We start from the raw sequence: 6,428 nt of genomic DNA on the forward strand, positions 1-6,428 counted from the left end.
AGCGGGGCTGGTTTTACAATATATCACCTGCTACATCTAAGCTAGACTCGCACTCGACTGAAACCACGACAGAGACCCGGCAGAAAGCGGTTCGACCGAAAAATCTATACACCGAGCCCGACGGAATTTCCGCTCGGCCGGGCGCAAGTTGTGTTCTATTTTTCGGTCGTGTTCGGCGTTACACCGGTGTCTCAGACAATGAAATTATCCCACTGACTACGTCATAAATTTCAAGAGTGCACGCATAAGCTAGATAGATTGATAGCCGCCATGTATTTTTTGGTCGGAAACATGCCACGAAGAAAGAAAAATGTACCTAATGAGAGTATATAGAGGTAAGATGTTAATAAGAAAGTCTTTATTGAGGAGGTTAGAAAATATACTTTCTTGTACGATCTAAGCGACAATGGGACAGAGATACCAATTCAGAGTGCGAAATAAATGTTATGGAAACCACTCTTATCTTTCACGTGACCCCAAAATATCTACCGCCAAACTCAAAATTCAGTCGTAGTGTGAACAGTTTACAGCCGGACGACGGCGTAAGGTAAAATTTCTACCGTGTGCTGCGTGATTTGCGACGGTTTTTTTCGGTCGAGTGGGAATCTAGCTTTAGAGGCACGAAGTTGTCATAGTCTGACGCAAGAATCAGGCCGTCAGATTAAACCTAAGCCACGTATTTTCCAGTCAGATTTTATATTCTGTTATTTAGCACGACCAGATCTATCAAACAACACCGGATTCATACATGTACCTCATGAGGTAAGAATTCACACCTCATTCGACCATTTTAACCCCCGTCTGATTTATTGATGGCCCCCTTTGATGACGTCAAATTTCATATATTTGGAATCGCCATTTCCAGTTCTATCATTTGCCACCTTCTTTATTCATGTACCTCATGAGGTAAGAAATCATACCTCATTAGGGTTAAACATGACCCCGCCCCCCTCAAATGCCCCAGCTGTGACGCGTAAGACGGCCAAATCTATTAATGAGCATCAAAACTGAACATGCGGATAAACACCGAACTGCGGATAAACAATTGAAAGCGGTTTAAATTTTGTTTTGCAAATATTTGCATTTCCTTTTGTTTATCTTCTATTCGCTAGAACCACATTGAACGTATTTCAATCCGCTAGAACCCTTTTCGCTAGGCAGAGTTCCAGCGAAATGGGATCTAGCTAACTGAAGGTAATTAATAGATGAACGGAGGGATGCAAAAATTCGAAAAGACAAAAAAAAAATTGCCTTAACTTCAGTTCGGTAGAACCACGAATTTTTCTGGAAAATGGACACGGTCCCCCATTGTTTGTCTCGAGTAGGAGGATCGAGACGTTTTCATCACTATCCTCCTAGGTCTCGATGTTCGCTGTTCATTTTGCTCACGTTTGGAACTCGGGTTTTAAAAATCTTAATTTTACCTCGTTAATTAGAGTGATTAAGTTTTGCTTTTTATTATAGCGCTCTTTTCCCGAAATCGAAAAACACCGTAAGTTTATATTTAAAGCTGGGATTTAATCGAAATTTCTAATAATTCAACTTGATTTTCCAGTTGCGGCAACCAAAAATGGACTGACCCTGAAGAACTTCACCTTAACACCGGTTCTAATATAAAAGCCCCCGTGGGAAATAGAAAGGGAGGCAAGCCCGCGGCGGGGATAGGAAAAAGGTAGGTGCTCGTTGGTGCGAACATGGAAGAACTACGCCTAGTTCTTCCATGGTGCGAACTTAAGTAGCTGGTACCATTGGAAAGATAATAATTTGACGTTTCACACCCTGAAGGCGTTTGACCCTATAGCTTTGATATTTCCAAAGTTCTGACCTCCCAAACTTTATTCATATTCTGAACCCCCTCCCACCCCGCCTCCTTTTAAATAATTCAATTCATTAATACATCAGAATAAGTAATTTTAGTTGTAAGCATTAAATTTCTATCAAACTGGTCCATGTCGAATTATAGCAATAATGTTCCTGAATTTGTGAATTGACTCGTCTAATGTTCTTGTTACTTTCGTCATCATAATAATAATAATTTCTTGGTTCGGTTTCTTATTAGTTCAGTTCAAGTGCCACTTTAAAATAGTCCTTGTAAGGTCATCACGCGCGTATTACGATAAGTTAATGACCATTAGGTAGTTCAATTATATTGACATAGTTCAGGGAAAGGGGGTAATTTCGTTTTAATCAAGCTCGTTCTCTTTGGAAACGTGAAACGGCTGAACATTGTCTTCGAAGTCGCGTACATTTGAAACGGTTATTAGAACTGTTTTAAACATAGACGAGCACACGGTTACGTAACTAAGTGTCATCCTTCTTCTGTTATCCCGTTCTGGTACTACTACTAATTTTTAAACCCACACAAAGGGTTTGAATTTTCTATTAAAAGATCTTTAATTTCAAAAACGCAGCCTTCCAGCATGGACAAAGCAATACTGAGCATTTGGGGGGGGGCGCTTTATCTGGGCAAACTATTTGAAAGTTGATATAGGAATTTAATAACAAAATTGCGCGTAATTGGTTCATTGGAACCTTTATAACTATCGAAAAATTTGTGTCAACGTGAAAATATTCGTATTTTAAAGATATACAAACTTTTATTGATAAAGAGTACGGAACCGAGTTATTGACTATGAGACAGTTGTGGATAGAAGAATTTCACTCGTCTTAAGTTTAGTTTTTGTTTGCTTTTAGTCCCCACTACTGTTTGATATTGAAATTCATCTCTACAAAGAGTAAACTTAACGAACTTATCATTATACTTTTTATACACTATATTGCTACAGAATTTTAGGGTGCTACGATCAATTTTTTTGGTAGGGTTTACGAATTATTTTGAGGGAACGCCACTGCAGAGTTCGAAACAAGATAATCGGAAACTGTTATTAACACTTTGTGTCTTTCTAATTTAAATTAAAAATGTGATAGGATTTCATTAAATTTAATCGTTTAAATTAATTTGCTCAATTTTAAATTTAATCGAGGTTAATTCTAGCGGGTATTGGCAATTTAAATTAAACTTAGTGGGGTTTTTCAAGTTTTTGATAGACGTACGCGTCTTCTTACAAGGAATTATTTGAATTTATTTTAGATGGGGAATGACGGTTTCGCGTGAGTGGTGGTGTCTTGGAATCCGCGTTGAAAGTTGGCCGATATGGCCCCGACAAAGACGACAGTGCCAGAAATGGCGATAAAGATGGTGCCGCCGCGGCCACGGCCCTCGCTCTTTCTACGGGTGCCAACGAAGAAAAGGAAGGAGCTGTCGTAGAACTTGCTCATTTACCAAACAGTGTACAGTAAGGCCGTGAAAAAAGGCTTGGAATTTACTATAATGGTATTTGGTAAGTAGCACGTAAATGGCCTTTAACCTTAGAGCAGGGTAGATAGCGTTACATTGTATATATGTTGCAAGTATACAATGAAATTACATTGTATATATATTACAAGTATACAATGTAAGTAACGTTGATATTATTTTTCTAGGGGAGTCGGGATTGGGTAAAACCACTCTGATTAATTCCAGGATCCTGATGGGGGACGTATATTCTTCCAAATACCCCGGACTCGAGATAAAAAAAAAACATTTTACTGGTTAGCGGACATTTGAACGGAGTGTGGCCTCAAAGTAAGATTAACGCCTGGATTTGATGACGATCTTGATAGTTCCGAATGGAAAGCTCGAGAGATTTGGGAGTTGGCGATTTTCTAATCCCATCTGACTTTGTTATAATTATTTTTGGTTAATCCGCGCGCGTGCGCAGCTGGGTTTAGATTACCGATTACATCGAGTCAAAGAACGAAGAATATTTAAAAGGCAAGTCCGAAGTTTACGGTTTGACAAACGCGGACTCGAGGGTGCATTGCTGCCTATATTTCATAGCGCCGACTTATCACCGCTTGAAGCCGATCGATATCGAATTCATGAAAAGATTGCGTGACAAAGTCAACATCATTCCTGTCATAGCCAAGGCCGACATCGTCACGCCCGAAGAATGCTCCATTATCAAAAGAACGGTAAGTACAAGACCATTCCGACTATCTTTCGTGGGGGAAATTGTTTGGGGAGCAGCCATAGCCACCGAGTAAAGCGACGTGTAATATTCTTAAAATACTTACGTATTTCAGATTCTTAGTGAAATTGCTTGGAACAATATTAAAATATACGAATTTGCCGATTGGGATGACGAGGAAAAGATGAAACGACAAAAGATATTGAAAGTAAGTTAACGGGCAATGCCTGATGGGCAAGATGTTGAAACGGGATTTTTAACATTTACGCTTGCCACTCGGCCCGCTTAAGGAGATGGTTCCCTTCGCTGTCATTGGTAGCAACACCGTTATAGAAATCCATGGCAAAAAAAGTGCGAGGAAGTAAATATCCTTGGGGTGCCGCTAAAGGTATATAAGCGCGGTGTTAAGAGAAAGGCGTATACTTTAATAAATCATTACCGGTAGTTAAAAACGTCGGACATTGCGATTTCGCCGCCTTGCGCGATATGATCATAAGGACAAACCTGCGAAACCTGAAGGATGTCACCAATAAAGTATATTACGAAAATTTCCTTCGCCGAAAGCGAGCGCAGTGAGTCCATGACAAATTTCTATATTTTCTTTTTTCGTAGCCAGTATCATTGTTTAATCGCGGTACTATCCGCCAACGTTTCCTTCTATAGAACAATGTCCAATCAAAGCGTAACTTACACTTTAATCCAAGTTCAATCTTAGGGTATAGAAATGATTTCTAACCAGAATTTGCCTTGTTAAATTTTGAGTGACCTTGATATATTAGAACCCCTCGCTCGCGCATCGCGCGGATTATTTTGCTAGAACTGAACCATTTCAAAGTAATATCCCCGGTTTGATTGGGTTATAGTTGGTATCGTAATTTTCAAGCGTGATGATAAAAGGGGGAAGGGATTCGAACAACGATGAATTTCTTGAAATCTTTTGAATACTAAAGCACTAATCCATTAAAACTAAGCTTGGTTTATTTAATACGGTGAACGCCTACATAGTGTTCTCAAAAGTTCTTTTTAACACTTCAACACAAAAGACTTCCATCTCTGAGGCACGAGTTCATTCGAGAATTCTTAAGACGGGATCTAGGATTGATCTTTTTGAAGCTTGATCGCGCCACGTTAGTAAAAGTCATTGGAAACAGTCAGGGAAAACCTACAAAAGTCGGTTTATTTGAATATTAACGTCTTAACTCAACATGATCTCCCAACTTGCTTGGAGCTCCCCGAAACCCAAATGTACGTGTGTGTGGCATTGGGTTTAATATCTTCTGTGACAAAGATGCCAAAAAACTACGGGTTAAACGGAATTAATATTTGTTATAGCTCTTCAGCCGCATGATAATTGCGGCAACTCCTAGATAATAAGATCGCGGTTGATTTTAATCGCATCCTTTATTAATTGCGAGAATTTCTTTATTTGCCTTAGGAATGCCTTATCGCGGGCGGAATTAGAAAAAAACACGGAGCCGGTCTCCGAACTGGATAAAGAAAAAAAGTTAAAAGATTCGGAGGCAGCCTACGTAAGTCTAACAAACCCCATCTACATCTTATTGCGCCTTAATTATTCTCCATGCCTTCTTTAATCTAACCGGGATTCAATGAATTATCATAAAATGGTGCCGAAATCCGGAATATTCGCGCTAAAATCCCTATCTTTATCTTCCCTAAAAGATTTAGCGATATTGCGATGGGAAATTATAGTTTTGCTGATGGATTCACTAATAGAGATGATTTAACATAAATTGTTTTGTTTAGTTCGAACGACGTAAACAAAACCTAATTAAAGAAAAGGAAAAACTACCATGCATACAAACCGAAGACACGCAGGATCTAATTAGACGAATACGGGAAGGTCTTGGGAAGATGAAATTGGGTACCAATTCCAAAGAGTAAGTAAACCCATTTCATTTCAACCAGTTCATTCATTAAGCACAAATTTCGTAAAAATTCACTTTCCTCAACGTGAATTTGAGCAAAACTAAACCCGAGTGCAAACTATTATATTTGAGGGTCTCAATTTTTAAGGTCACCTTATTAACGCTTTACATATACTGGATTCGTATATTTTGCGTCAATGTTAATTTGTTGTTAATTTGTATTTTCAGACAATAGGATGGTAAAGAAAAAAAGGACCATTTTTAGTCTACATCTAATTATTTATTATTATTTAATTACCATTTTTTATGTTCTCGTTTTTATAGAATTGAAAATGTGCAAAGTTTACTTTTACTTTTGTGTTTTTATACTAGTTTTTAAACAGCTTTGCCATCTTTTTCAAATTAATTTTCATTAAAGATATCGGTTTTATACAATATATACAAGAAAGTCTCTTCGTTTATAAGCTCTAAAAATTGTGCGGAAATTTCGCGTGTAATAGAGTTAAAAGCGTATTATTGCGTAATTAGGACC

At 38.3% G+C, this 6,428-nt stretch overlaps 1 pseudogene; it reads left to right on the forward strand.

Annotated features, from left to right (window-relative positions):
• Nucleotides 1-291: 291 nt before the first annotated feature.
• Nucleotides 292-6,131, forward strand: LOC149677688 (septin-7-like; annotated as a pseudogene).
• Nucleotides 6,132-6,428: the final 297 nt, after the last annotated feature.

Source organism: Phalangium opilio, unplaced genomic scaffold (assembly GCF_054372755.1).
Source record: "Phalangium opilio isolate 3A_F unplaced genomic scaffold, DU_Popi_V2 ptg000043l_1, whole genome shotgun sequence".
Classification (NCBI taxonomy): Eukaryota; Metazoa; Arthropoda; class Arachnida; order Opiliones; family Phalangiidae; genus Phalangium; species Phalangium opilio.